Genomic DNA, 16,155 nt, shown 5'->3' with positions numbered 1-16,155 from the left:
TGTGAGTATCTATGTGTATGTCTGAGTGTGTGCGTGTGTGGTGTGTGTGTGCTTGAATGTGTATGTGTGTGTGTTTGCGTGAGTGCATCTTGGTTTCTAGGTGTATATATATATATATATATATATATATATATATATATATATATATATATACATACATACATATGCGGACACTTATACACAGGCATATCTGCTGACATTCGTAGGTACGTATATATGTATGCGTGTGTGTGTGTGTGTGTGTGTGTGTGTGTGTGTGTGTATAGGGGGCGTGACATGATAGTCGTCTGCGTCTATGTAGAAGCTTATATGGTTGTGTATAATGGTGTATGTGCAGTTTTATGCCAGTGTATGTATCTGTTCGTGATTATGTTTAGGTGTGCATTGCAGGAATGGAATTGTTGTGTGAGTGTATCGAAACGTGCTGCACTATTTTCATTTATATCAGTGTGTACGTGCGAGGGAATGAGAGGAAGTGCGCATGCATGTACGTCTATGTGTGTATGCGTAAACATATATCTGTGTGTATGTGTGCGGGTGTATATTTGTTTGTGCATCTATTTGATGTTTATAGTAAGGTGTTTAGTAATTGCAGTATGGAGCGACAATAAATATCAACAGCAAAATATTCCACTGCTAACAAGCCACCATTCAATAAACTTTTAAACTAATTCTTTCATTGAGTTATCCTCATTCAATTCACATTAAAGACGGTATTCTCAAGGAGATACAGTTCATGTTATGTTTGTGGTAGTAATTGTTGTCGTGGTTGTTGTTGTTGCTTTTATTCCCAAGGAGCTCTTGATCTGCTAGGCGTATGGTGAAGGGGGTTACTTCGTGAATATATTATTTCCTCTCTCAATGAGCAAGAAATCAGAAACGTGTGACCCGTTTTCTTACAATGGTAGGTTGAGGATTTGAGGGCGGTTTGCTTCTGTGGCTAGCTACTCCTGGGATTATGTAAGTTGAATGATGACAGTGGACCTAAAGTTCGAACACTGTGGGGCTTTTGGTGAATGTAGGATTTGTGATGGTGATATTATTCCAATGAACTGGAATTTGGGGTGGATATTCGGAGAGGGCAATGTGTTAACAGCATCCAAGGGACAAGGAGGCGAGTTACAGAGATCCACCGATTAAGTCCACATTTTAAGTTGTTGTAGGGAATTAGGTGCCAGGAGGAAAACAAAATTAAATTGGTCGAAAATAATAAACTCAAAAAAGGGAGATGAGTTGAATAAAAATATCATTGCTAAATGAAATGACACGAAGTAAAACTTAAGAGGGGGGATATTGTAGAGTAATTATACTGAGATACTGAGAGGACGTTATATCGATCCAACACCTTGAAAATAACATTGTATGACTGAGGGTCGTACAGTGCGATATAGAAACTTCCAAATGCAATATCTGTCAGCGCGACAACCGCCATGCAAAGACAGCTATTACACAAATTTTACTTAAAAGCGAATAACACAAAAAATAATAGTCCCAGATACACTGTGCCATAAAACACTGGATTGCCACGGCTAGAATACGATTGTATGAGATAAAGACGCTTTTGACTGACTAAAGGTCAACCAAAAAATAACCCCTACCATTGGTAATTCCTGGGAACTGTTAATCTCTAGCTGATTATACTAATATACATTGTTTCTTTGATATACACGGTAAGATGTGTTGAAGGATTTCTGTATTTTGTAGAGCAAATAGTGAACGTTGGTGTGCGTGTCTGCTTAGACTTATGCATTGAGACTTTGAAATTCAGTGTATATCTGACTGAGAAATGACAAGGAAGTGTTTGTAATGGACTGCAGAACCATCATCAGAATGGAGACATGAAAAAAGTATATTTGATATTTGCATTCTTCCATGAGATATGTCCATAGGTGTATTTATACACACATAGGCATACATATACACATAGATCTCTCTTTCTTTCACTCTCTCTCAGTATACATACATACATACATCTATAATATTGTGATACATTTGTAGTGATCTCTATTTCATTTACTCTTACCAATTTTATATACTCGCATAAAAATTGTTAACGTTAATGCGTATGTAGAAGGAAGGGTAGAAGGGGGATCAGGCGGGGGAGGAGGAAAAAAATAAGAAGAACGCGAAGAAGTTAAGACAAATCAGAAAACGGAAAAGAACGACATCAAAAACCAATTGCAATGGCAGCAGGAATAACGAATATTTGTTCGTCAGAAATATTAATACAAAAATATACCCTCGTCCCTGATTAAATTCTATGCACAATCTTATGAGGTTTTGACAACGTTGTGGAGCGGGGTGGGGGTGGGGCGGGAATTGTGCGATGTCGACTAATTTTTGTTCACTACTGTTTGTGTGAGTACAAGATGTAATCATGTGTGTATCGCATCTGAATGATTGTTTTGTTGTTGTTGTTGTGAACTGTTTGTTTGTTGTTAAGGTTCCTCCTTGCAACAAGCTTGATTGAGTTGATTAAAGGAAGACAGTTCGATCGATATTTCTCTTCGTTTTTGTTCTCTTTCACATTTTGAAAATAAGTCCAAATGTTTGGGATCGAATGATATGTTACCACTCTGAAGAAAATACCATGTACCATACGGTGTTGGTACTTTCCTGGTCGACGATTTCGTTTTAAGATTTCTGATTTTGAAATCAGAACGTAAAGACAGACGAAATACTGCTATGCATTTCGCCCGGCGTTCTAACGTTTCTGCCTTATAATTAACGTACTTTCTACTCTAGGCACAAGGCCCGAAATTTTTGAGGTGGAGGGAGACAGTCGAGTAGATCGACCCCAGTACGATATTGGTACTGGATTTGTCGATCCCAAATGGATGAAAGGCAAAGTTGGCCTCGGCGGAGTTTGAACTCAGATCGTGAAGACAGCCGAAATACCGCTAAGCATTTCTCCCAGCGTGCTAGCGTTTCTGCCATCTTGCCTTTGTACAATTCAATATTAAAGCAATAAAAAATATATTATATAATCTGGAGTTGCGCAACTCAAGACTATAATATTATCATTTTTTTTTTTTCCTGAAGAGATATAACAAAATACAACTTATTGCATTTGATGATTCTAAAATTTCGTTATATTGAAACATGTCTAGAATATCTTTTTGATTAATTTGGGTTATTTTGTTGATGCGGTTCTTTTTATACTTGTTTTTATGGGTATATCGTTTATTATTTTAATTTGCATTACTTTTCCAGTTATAATACAAATAAATGAACCAAGCATCTTTCTAATTTTTCTTCTCCATTTTCTTTTATTCACTTCTTTTAATTTTACGCGACTGTCTATACATACATATTGAGGAACTTTCTATTAATATATTTGGTTAAACCCAGTTGGTAGCCGGATAGTTTTTAATAATCCCTTACGAGAATATTGCTTCCTAAAATTCTGTATAATGTATATATATATATATATATATATACATTGTATAACAGATCGTGGGTAAGGCCAAATCAATACGAAGTAAATGCAAGGTAAATCACAAGAAAACTAGTATGTAAATTAATGCCGATCGGCAACATTCGTCAGTTTCTTGAAAATGGGACCATAACCCCGAAATACTGTACACAAGATAAGTCTACATTAATTCACATACTAGTTTTCTTGTGATTTATATTGCATATTTACTTCGCATTGTTTTGGTCTTATCCACGACCTGTTACACAATATATTCTACACAAGTCTTCATAGTAATTATTCCATTATAATATATATTACCGATAAATTGACTAATTTAATGCGTAAATATTTAGGTGTTTTTAATACTTAATATCTGAAAGTTTCTTAATTGAAATACTCCAAGGTTTACGTTTCCGAGTTTTGACCTAATAATCCGAACCTGCTTTCCGTTGAAATATTGTTTGTTATATACTGGAACTTAATATGATAGCTATAAAGAATAGTTATGGATCATGTACGACAATTAGTGAAAAGCTCAAAAATTCGAGTGTGTCAGGCGCTGTCTTTTCCAGAGTCAATAAGATTTCGATGTTCGAAATGAATTGCCAATGCAAGTCTGGAAATCACCGAAGTCCACGATTGAAAGATAGCAGAACGAGGTCCTATCTTACGACTGAACACTCCAAACATTAACAAATATGTAAATTTACACTGAAAAATGCCAAGATATGTCTCTTGTATGAATATCGACAGCCAGAAGATGAAAATTATAAAAAAGGAGGTATCTTTCCTCTTAAGATAAAGGCAACAAAAAAAAATGCTAGCGTAGAGGGAAATTATAATATGACTTTCGTTTGGCTAATCCTAACCAGAGAATAATATTTGATATGTAGCAAACTGTTTGAACATATTGCCAATATAAAATACATTATTTGAACGAAATGGTTTTTGCTTATTCAGTATACTCTTTAGGAAATATGAGAGAATTTAATCTAGCTGCCTGGTGAAGACTAAATCGTAATCCAATTTCTCAGTGAAGTTACGAAATAGTGATTGGACACTGAGAATGTATGATGATGAAGATAATGGTGATGATGATGAAGACGATGATGATGATCATCGTCATCATCGCCACCACCATCATCATGAACGTCATCCACTTAACAATTTCATTTCTTCACAATTGTGCATTCGATATTTGGATATATGTATTTGTACAAACATCAACTCACACTGGTGCACACAGACGCACGCACATGCACATGCCCACGTGCGTGCGCCTATTTATATATATCAAAGTTCGCGTCTAAAATCAGGATGATGAATATGAAACTGTGACAATGATCACATTTGTGAGGAGGGTGATGATGTCTACGAAGACAATGATAATGGTGGTGGTGGTCAGGTGGTGTGGTAGTAATGTGATAGCGGTAGCAGTGTGACAGTCGCAGAGGATGGTGGTAATGTTGGAAGGTTGATACCGACGGTGGCGATGACGATGACAACGATGATGTTGGCAATGATGACAACGAGGGTCATGAAAACGACGACGACGGCGACAACAATAATGATGATGATGATGATGATGATGATTCGTTGGTAATTTAACCCGTTTGAAATATACTATATTTCTTGATATTTGTATGAATTTGCTTTCCAGTTCAGTTTCCGCAACAGTTGCAGACGAAATTCTCTCATGTTTAGCAAAGAATACACTGAGTCAGCAAAAAGCCTCTTTACCGAAATTTCATTTGAAGTTTTGCACTCAATTATAATTAATATTGGCAATGTAATCGGAAAGTTTGGCACTGCTACGTTTATGTTAGTTGAATAAGATTTCCAACAGAGACAGCGCAAATTCTTGAACATCTACACACACGCACATATGTCTGTCTCCGTATCTTTATCTAAATATCTGTCTCTCTATCTATCTGTAAATGTTATATGTGATGGATATGTTTGAGTTTTCTCAACATATGAAACTATTAATTACGCTCTAATACATGTATTGTGACCTTTAAATAAATAATATTTATCTCTGACCAGATGGAGACTTTTTTGTTGAATTTTCTATCACGGGTCAGTAGATCACACACACACAAATATATATATATATATATATATATATATATATATATATATATAGACAGACAAGCATACATACTATCATACATACACGCATACATACTCACACATATATGTACATGTCTGTATAACATAACTGGCTGCTCAATGCATAACCGTTCTAAGACTTATATTACTTTTGATAGTCTAGCGCAACACATTGTAGCTATTACTGGTTTGTCACACTAACTGTTGGCTGGTCGTCATATTTGCCTCCAGTTAGTCAGTGTGGATGTTAAATAAATAATAGGCGAGCGAGAAGTTCGAATGCAAGTCCGTCGCTTTTTTTCTTTCTGTATGCTTACTGATGAGAAGTAAGCATTCCATAGCTGACTCTTGTTATCATGTAGGATAAATGCAATGAGCGTGACAATGTAGGACAGAATTTTCAGTTGTAATTTTCGTGGCAAAAATTTGAAATTAATGTTATTAAGGCGGCGGCGTGCTGGCAGAATCGTTAGCACGGCGGGAAAATGAATTTACTGCATTTCGCCATTCTTTACCTTTTGAGTTCAAATTCCGCCAAAGTCGACTTTGCTTTTCATCTTTTCATAAGTACCTGTTGAGTACTGAGGTCGATATAATCGACTTAACCCCTACCCCAAAATTTCAGACTTTATGTCTATAGTAGAGAGGATTATTATTATTGTCGTTGTTAGTGGTGTTGTTGCTGCTATTATAGTTTTCATCATCGTCGTCTTCTTCGCCATCCTTCTCCGCCTCCTCCTCCTCCTCCTTCTTTTTCTTCTTCTCATTATTGTTGTTATTATTATTATCATTATTATTATTATTATTATTATTATTATTATTATTATTATTATTATTATTCGTTCAGAGCAACAGGAGTAATTATTGACAACACAGTACCTCCAGGGTGTCAAATGATATTCATCTTAAATGGGTGGTTTTCTAACACAAACAGTTTTCTAAATTGAAGGTCAAACTATTTCTACATTATATATTTCTAGCTTCCAACCTGTTAATATTTATTTTACAAATCAGAAATTAATAACTCACAAGCCGCAGTGTATTAGAGAGACTGTAATTATCTTACACCTCATTAAATGTCTCCATTGTAAAATAATTACATTAAATTTAATTAGGAAATGCCAGCAATAATCTCGTATTGCAGCTAACTGCATAACTTCGTCGTACGTATTAGAGGCTCTCTCTTTTCCGCCCCTGGCATTCAATAGTCTCACCTTTCCCCCACTTCTCCACTTCTCTTCGTCTCTCTCCTTCTCTCTATCTCTCTCTCTCTGAGATTTTATGTCGGTGTGTGTGTGTGTTCGAACTGTACAGACGTGTTATTTTCCCAAGCTGCTTGCCAGCAATTCTAACGCAAAGCCACGTACGTATCTCTCTTATTTTGAATTCCTGAATATTTTGGATATTTTCTTCTGTAAGAACATAATACTTTATCGAAAAATATTCGTAATTACACAATCTTTCTATTAACAAATACACACAAGTTTACACATCAATATTTTCAATATTTTGCCGGACACGAATATCTTCGTCTATTTCCATACAAAATTTCTCAAAACATTTCTTTATTTTATTTGCTGGTGTTTCCTATTTTCACTATTTTTACTCAAACTAAGGACAATCACCTTTGTCCATTTCAAACGAATGTGAAACCAAACTAAGGGTTCGCGAGTAGTGCCACAAGAACGATGACAACAATTGTAGGAAAAGAAAAGCACAGCACGGCAGGGGGTAAAATAATATTTTCTTGCAGCCTGCATTATTGTGAACGCAATTCCAACGGCACTATTAACCTTATTTAGGCCAGTTAATTTAAATGCTAAGGGCGTAGGCCAGGAATACAAGAAAATATTACATGGTAGCTGCTACTGAAAATATTCACTAAAGAATATACTGGAATTTATTACAAAGATTTATTACAAAGATTTATTACAACGATCTGCATGTGTGGATATATGTATGGATGTGTATGATTATATTGCATTATTATGCTTTCTTCTGCCAACGTTGCATTGCTGCTCTAGATTAGAGTTAGAATATTTTCTGAAGTAGCTAACGATTATTTTCTTGAGAAGAGCTGACATAATTTGAAACTCTTTACCATCTCCCCCACAAGTCACAATTGATCCTGTATTTAACATTTACTGCAACACCACCCACGGTAGTTTGTCTTTCTTTTCATAAATATCTCCTTGTCTCAAGACATGCACTTCCAGTTTTGCTTAACATGACTGCAAACAAAGTACATCCTACAGGAAATATAAGCTGGTGAATGAAGTAATAACTATTGTTTTGGTGGTGGTTATTTGGAGTGCTGGTTGACTTTGCCGTTATGTATTTCGCGGGTTAGATGGCTTTGTGGTTATATATTTGACTAGATGGTTGTCTGGTTAGCCGGCTGGCTACTTATGTGTTTGATTTCCAATGGCGGATCTGTTTTGACTATGAAATCAGAATATAAATGGTGTGAATGAATGGGAGAAAATAAATGCTGCTGTTCCAGTCGGTGGCTGGAAGGCAAAAGATACGAAATACCGTTTGTTTAAAGATTCTACAGCGGTAACAGTTTTATATTAGTAAGCATTTGATAATATGTAAAGGCAAAATAAAGTAACGTTATATAACTATGTAAAGAAATAAACAAAAGATTCAGAACGCCCAATCCAATGTTCTTATAACACAAGGGCTCCTCCATAATCAGTCATTGTACAGGACTATGTAAATTGTGTATGACAGAAAAATATATAATCTTTTTGAAGTCACATGAGCCAGGAGGCTACTTGAACTCGAGGACGGAAGCCGTGGGGAGTTGTCCAACATGTCAGAAATGTTTACTTCAAAACTGGAAAACCTAGCTATCAAGCGAAGGAAAACAACTCGCCCAGCCATAATGTTTCAGAGGAATATTTCTTCAACTAGCACCGGCGTTCTTGTGGTTTTGAAAATACACGCTTATAGCGTGCTAACCTGAGATTCGACACACTTGTCAAGAAACTGGATTCTGCAAATTCATTTTGCCAATATAGTTGTGCAGTACCAATTGTGGATTGGTGTGTGTCACACAAGCGGAGTGTTCTCCATTCTCTTCTAATTGAAAATCTAGATTTACAAACATAAACCATACGTAGTTTGATAGCGGAGACTACTTTGCACAATGAATTACATCAACCTTTATTAATCTTTTTATAGCATTGCAAAGCTGCTTCTTTTTGGTAATGAAGTGTTAAATAACTATTTTTTTTTCTGTTATCCTTGATTGTAAAGCAAAAACAATGAGGCGCCATTCTTATTTTCAAAATTTTGCTAGGCGAATTTTTACTAGTTTAGTTCGTTCATGCTCAAAAACTGCCTGACACTGGCAGCTTGATCACATCTAAAACGGCTGTTTCTTTTTGTTTTGTTTTACAATGTCTGATTTAATAAATGGCTGTCCGTTTGAGTGTGTAAATACGTGTTTGCGTCTATGCGTGTCCAATTGTATACTTAGTGTGTACTGTTAAACTTTCACTTGTTAAATTGTGAATGCACTTCAAAGTGTATCTCTTATATTGCAATTATTCCGTTTTCTTTCCTTTTATTCTAAGTTTTATTTTAAATTTTGTTTTGTAGATTCGAAGATTAAAAGCCTAGTTTTTTTTCAAAGTAACCTAGTCAGTGCTACTCGCTCTGGTTACTCTCTACTAATGTCTCTCTCGAAGAAGTAGACATTTTGAGAACTGATGTAAATACATACAAATTTCGAAACAAAAGTTTTTTAATTGAAAAAAAAACAGTAGAATTTAGAATAGACTTTCTGTCTCGCTCAGGTATTAAAGAAGACGTGAAGACTTTCAAATGTATTTGTTTGGAAAATAACAGTAGAAAGACTAATTTTTCATCTCAAAAACTTTAATAATATTAAAAATTAAGAAGTAACATGTATGCATTACCATTCATGACAAATAAAATTGTTTGAAAGAAAGGTTAGGGGTTCAGGGCCGGAAATTTGGAAGGGAAGATTTAGTTGTTTACATAGTCTCATATCTCACTCAGTGTGTGACTGGTGCATTATTTCATTGGCTGGAAAACTAAAAGACGAAGAAGATTTGGGTTGTATATGAACTCGGAGCCGAGAAACAACAGCGGCTACCACTACTCCTCTACTATTATTTCTACTAATAGTATTACTATCACCACCACCACTACTACTACTAACAGCAACAACAACAATAGACCTTTCTACTATAGTCACAAGGCTATTTTGGGGAAAATTTGGGGGACGAAGCAAGTCGATTAAATCGACCACCAGTACTCAACTTGTACTTAATTTATCGACCCCGAAAGGATGAAAGGAAAAGTCGACCTCGGTGAAATTTGAACTCAGAGCGTAACGACAGACGAAATACCGCTAAGCATTTCGTCGGGCGTGTTAACTATTCTGCCAGCTCACCGCCTTGATAACAATAACACTACTACTACTAGTAATAATAATAATAATAATAATAAAATCTTTCTACTATAGGCAGAAGGCCTGAAATTTGGGGACTAGTCGACTATATCGATGCTATAGTTTATCTGGTAATTAATTTACTGACCCCGAAAGGATAAAAGGCAAAGCCGACCTCGGTGGTATTTGAACTCAGAGCGTAGCAACAGACAAAAAACCGCTAAACAATTCGCCCGACATGCTAACGATTCTACCAGCTCGCTGCCATAATAGTAGTAGTAGTAATAATAATAATTATTATTATTATTATTATTATTATTATTATTATTATTATTATTATTATTATGAAAAATTCTTGAGATTGTGAAAACTTATCAGACTTCCAGATAAAATTCTGGCCAACTAAATTATGTATGAGCTTAATGATGATGATGATGATGATGATGAGGATGATAAACATCAGCTTCTTGACGCATTTCTTAAAATGAAGGGTAATAAGTAAAAACAAATCAAATCAATTGACTCTTTCCAGTGTCGTATTTGCCATTCTTTTCAACACGATCATTTCCTCCTCAACACATAAAAAGTATTTGAAGAAAAAAAACCACTTCATTAAGAAAAAGAGAAAAAAATGGTTTGAAATGAAATTCCATTTATTCTACTAATTCACACTCATCTTCTTAATGTCTTTCAGAACTGTGAGATTATTTATGCAAACACACACATATAAGTACTAGGGTTGTGTGTGTGTGTGTGTGGGCTTCATACTCTCTGTCACTGTTTTGTATATATATATATATATATATATATATATATATATATATATATACATACATACATACACACACACACACACACTCTCACTGTCTACCTTCTGTTTTCTCTCTTTCTCTCAGTCCCTCTCTCTCTCTATCTCTTTCTCTCAGTCCCTCTCTTCCTTTCTCTTTCTCTCCATATATATATATATATGTGTGTGTGTGTGTGTGTGTGTGTGCAGACCAAAAGGAGAAAGTAGACAGGGAGAGAGAGAGAGAGAGATTATCATAGTAACATACTGCAGTGAGTGAAAGGGACAGCAGAAAAGGTAGCTATGTTCCATACAAGAATCGCTTCAAGTATTTTGAATTAACATTTTTTTTAGTTCCCAAAGAAAAACTCATTGAAAAGGAAAGTATTTCCAGGGCTGTTTTGACAGTTCTTTAATGGCAGAAATCAAATATGTAATACCTACTGATTTGTCAACGATCAATGAAGCTTACATACCAACAACTGAAATTTCATCTCAAACCGATTTCTCTTAAAAGGTGTTTTTTTCATACATTATTTTTCATTTATCTTTCAGTTTCTTGTTTGCAAACTGAAATGCATAAATCTCAGAGATTTTCCGTTCAAATCCTAAATACGTGAAAGCAAAATATTTTTTACTATTTTAGTTTTATATCAAAATTCAGAAAATTAGGAATTTTTAAATACAAATATGAATTCACACATGCCCGCGTGCGTATATATCTGCACACATATATACACTACATGTACACAGATAGACTATGTGTTTGTGTGAGTGAGTGAGTGTGTGTGTACGTTTGAAAATTTTATATTTAACATAGTAGTTATTTATATATTCCAAAGAATGCTTTAGCATTAATTTATTGGTTAAACATTCTCAGGGTTTTTTTTCTATTTGATAGAAAATGATTTTTGCTCCAAATGCTGTGTAAGATTTCAGTTTTATTTCTTGAATGATTCTGATCGGAAAACGTAGCCTTTTTTATGAAAACAGATCTTATAAGCCTGTAAATGAAAATGGTATTCCATATTTGTTAATTACGTTAATTAATTTCACCTAATATACTTGTTTCATTAATCCCCGTTCTTATTAAACTGATACGTTTCCACTTTGATATCACTCAGTACTCCTGTTTTATAACCTATGTTATCATCCTTCTCAATGTATAATTAATGTATATTAGGCGAAAATTCTAATGGAAAGTGCATTAGTTCAATCACACCTTACGAACGTTATATATATATATATATATATATATATATATATATATTGATCCTTATGATAAAGATTCCTTGTTTAAAACGTCACAAACACTGGTGTTCAGAGTCTCCAAATTTCTTAATTCCATTTTCAGCAATACAGAATACTGTCCTGAAGTTTATATTTCATTCCTTTGAATATTCTTTACAAAATTGCTGAAACTCCTTGTATCTGTTATATATGTCTGTGATATATAACTGTACGTTATACAGTTATAGGTACCATGTTTTAAATTAACCTTAATGTTTGTTTAATAATCTTCGATTTTAAATGTAGAGCATTAAACTTAAAAGTGCCTTTGACCTCGACTTTCATTAATGAATGCAGTGTTCTTTGGTAAGTAGTCATTATTCCTCATGTAGAATTTCGATTCTTTTTCCGTTTTAGTCTGAATTAAATCATTTGGCATTTTTTCATAACTTTTATTTGGTAATATTCCTTGTTTTGCTTCTCACTTATTCTTGATTTGTTTCCATTTGAAATAAAATATTTTCTAGGACGATTGTTCCAAACTAAAATCTTCCTTTATTTTTAGTCGCTTTATATTATTCGTAAACATATGTAAATGGTAAAATTATTTGGAGATGCATGATTTCGAGGCCATTTTGTCTTTATTGTGTAATGTTTTGATGAATAAATCATGCAAATGAATGCCAAACTAGGTACATTTTGTTTTACTGTAAATTCTTTATTCTAACCCCTCTACTAGAAAAACAGCAGAATTAGTTTTGTTATATTTTATTCTTGACTTGTAATTATACATTAATGGGTTTTTTCTAGAATTTCTTGAAATTTTCTTTTTGTCAAATATATTTCAATCCAACACTGTGTTTTCTGTAAAACTTGTTAGCTTTTTTCTACCTCAACTCTGAATCAATAAATTTCGTTATGTGTTTTTTGTTCTTCCATATTTCTCAAAATAAATACGGAGATAACATTGGCCATAATTTTGTGTAAATATTGTTATTTAAACGTAGATGGATTATACTTATCTAATAGAATATATATATATATACATATATATATACATATATATATATATATATATACAGAACTGGTGGCCACAGCGAAGATCTTGCCAAGGACACATTGGGAACACCAGGTCCCAGTGCTGTCTTGGGGCTGTGGTGGAGGCTGAGGCAAACTGTTATGCCCTAACGATGATCTCGTTCTTCGTTTTTGATATTTTAAACTTTTTGACGGGATATTGCGTTTTCATTTCTTTTCGTATAAACTCTCAAATTTAACTTGAATATGACGTCACTTTAGTAACGTCTATAATTTTGCCTTTAAGTTGTTAAATTGCTAATAAGCCACCCATATTATTAATAGCTTTCAAGTTCACTGTTTTTGAAATCAGCACATGTTTTCAACGGTTTTTCTAATAAGTTGAGGTGAATAAAGGTTAATCCGAAGCACAGTCAGATCTGCTGACAAGAATTACGAAGCACTGCATGAAAATTCGAAATCATGTGATGTGGCTTTATCTGCGACCGTAGGAAACTTTGTCTTCCTCGTCAGTTTATTAACATAGTGCTCTTGTGGCTAATGTGTTATTTTGACACTTATTTCTAGCAATGCCTGTACCACTTTGTACCCTGTATAAACTTTAGTGACGTCCATAAATTTGCCTTCAGATTGTTAACATGCTAAGCCACCCATATTATATATATATATATATATATATATATATATATATATATATATATATATATACACGTTTGTTCAGATCCGCCATAACTATCTTCCTGCTTCTCTTTCGGATTTATGATTTACTGACGATGTGAGTGTGTGTGTGTGTAGTATGAAAAGTGAACAGAAGGCTACTTTCGGTGTAGTTTGATATGTCCTTTCGCTTTCACAGTAATTCTATTGTGTAAGCCATTGTAGTTAATAGTCTTCTTCCTACCCCAGTACTTTTACAGTAACATATATGTAACGATATTCTATCTACCTCCATAACGTTTTAACCATCTGGCTTATTTTTCAAAATTCCTGTATTGATTGAGACATTCATTTTTGAAATGGGTTATATCTTGTAGATAGGACGAATAAGTAAGCGCAATTATTTAGTATCACTTGGTAGATAAAAAAAAAGTTCAGTTTAATAAATTGAAATGTCGTACGTAAACTCCAGCCAAAATGTCCGCCTAAAGATCAAAATCATAGAAAACTTCACATAAAATACAATACTTATCATAACCAGACACAAACTTAATACATGAATAACATTAGATAGTTAGATAAGTTGAAACTTTTGAGAGAGGCGTCTTTGGTGAAAGATCACCGAAACCATTTCTAGAATAAATAACCATTCACTAGAAACCATTAGTAAGTATATTTTTAATTTACCATAAACATACCATAAAGCTGATATAAAGTTATAAAAGAAGTTATAAATTTATTATATTAACTAATATATTTATATATGATACATACATACATACATATTTATGCATGTATTTATGAATGAATGAATGTATGTGTGTGTATATACATACATATATATATATATATATATGAATGTGTTATTTTATACATATATAAATACGTGTTTTTTTGTTTAGATTTAAAATACAAGTATACATCTATATGTTAATTCCCCTCTATTATTGTATATGCACAGACACACGCGTCTATTATTTGTGTAGTTGCGTTCATTTATAAATGTATATATGTATGTGTACCTGTCAAAATATGTTTGAGTGTATATATTCATTTATATACGTACATATGTATACAAGTGCGTGTTTGTCTATCATTCTAATTATGCATATGTATATGAATACGCACACATACACACACACAAACACGCATAAAGTTTACGTACATATAAAGAACTGTACCAAAACACTAACAGAATTTCTTCAAGTTAATTTTTAACATTTCCTTTTCAAAAGCTTCAGCCAAATGAAATTTTTATTTATTTACATACATTTGTGTGTGTGTGTGTACACGTATACGTGTATATGTACGTATAAGTATAAATAGTTATTCCAGTTCTGTTTTTCCTTGTTGTTGTTGTTAACATTGTTGTAGTTGTTTATGTTAGATTTATATTTATACTTTTCATTTTTTGACAGTATCCTTGCATCATTTCCTACATCAGAATGCAAATCAGCATCTACTTGCAATAAAAGACATATTTAAACTATAAAATAATCTCCAGGGAATTACTAAGAGATTTAATGGCACATTTATCTGTCAAAAGCTATTGTTATCTACAATACTACAACACACTTAGAAATTTGAAATTCACTTGAGGCAAATTTAATCTCTTTTGTTCTCTTTTCGCTTTGTCATATGCACAATAATTTGTATTTTCTATATTTTTTTATCCATTATTCATATTAAAACACTCGTCGATAATCTTTCATCACTAATAGTGTCAAACCCTGTTGCCATGGATATATATAGAATTTTGTTTGTTATCTATATCTCCCTCTCTTTCTTGGTCCGGTAGTCTCCCTCCACTTTTCTCTCTCTCTCCCTCTTAAACGTCTTTCGCTACTCTATCTGCTTATCAGACGCACTTTATCTTCTTCCCTTACGTGTCTTGTATCGCTTTGGTTTTCTTTATCAAAAAATCAAATGTTCTGTCAAATCGATACACACGGACACGCACTCAGCAACGATTGTGTTAGTGTACAAAACCCTCACACATATATCAATGTATGCATGTACATATATATAAGTGTGTGTTTGTGAGTGAGAATGTGTGGGGGTCTGTACGTATATATATGTGTATGTATATCTGTATACATTCAAGCAAACCCACAAAAATGTATGTAGCTGTACTTTATATATATATATATATATATATATATATATATATATATATATAACAAGATAAGCGGAGTTTAAAATTTGCTGTAGCTGTTTCGGCAGCGTTTTATTGATGCATACATAGATTTCAATTTAGCACAATTGCACCATCCTCAAGTAACATTTTAAGCATATATAAAGAGGAAAGCTAAAACTTTTAAGATGACCTAATCACCAACTAACAGGATGCCACACTTGAAACCATCCCTGTGTCGGATCTACGATTATGTGTCATTTCTTCGTTGTATAACACATACCTGCAGTAAACTACCAACAAACGGTTTCAATCAGCTGTAATTCAATAAATTGTTACCCAGCATATTCATT

The sequence above is a fragment of the Octopus bimaculoides genome, chromosome 16 (assembly GCF_046866305.1).
Source record: "Octopus bimaculoides isolate indiv1 chromosome 16, ASM4686630v1, whole genome shotgun sequence".
In the NCBI taxonomy this organism is placed as follows: domain Eukaryota; kingdom Metazoa; phylum Mollusca; class Cephalopoda; order Octopoda; family Octopodidae; genus Octopus; species Octopus bimaculoides.
The sequence above is the reverse complement of the archived record's forward strand: the minus strand, read 5'-3'. Positions refer to the sequence as shown.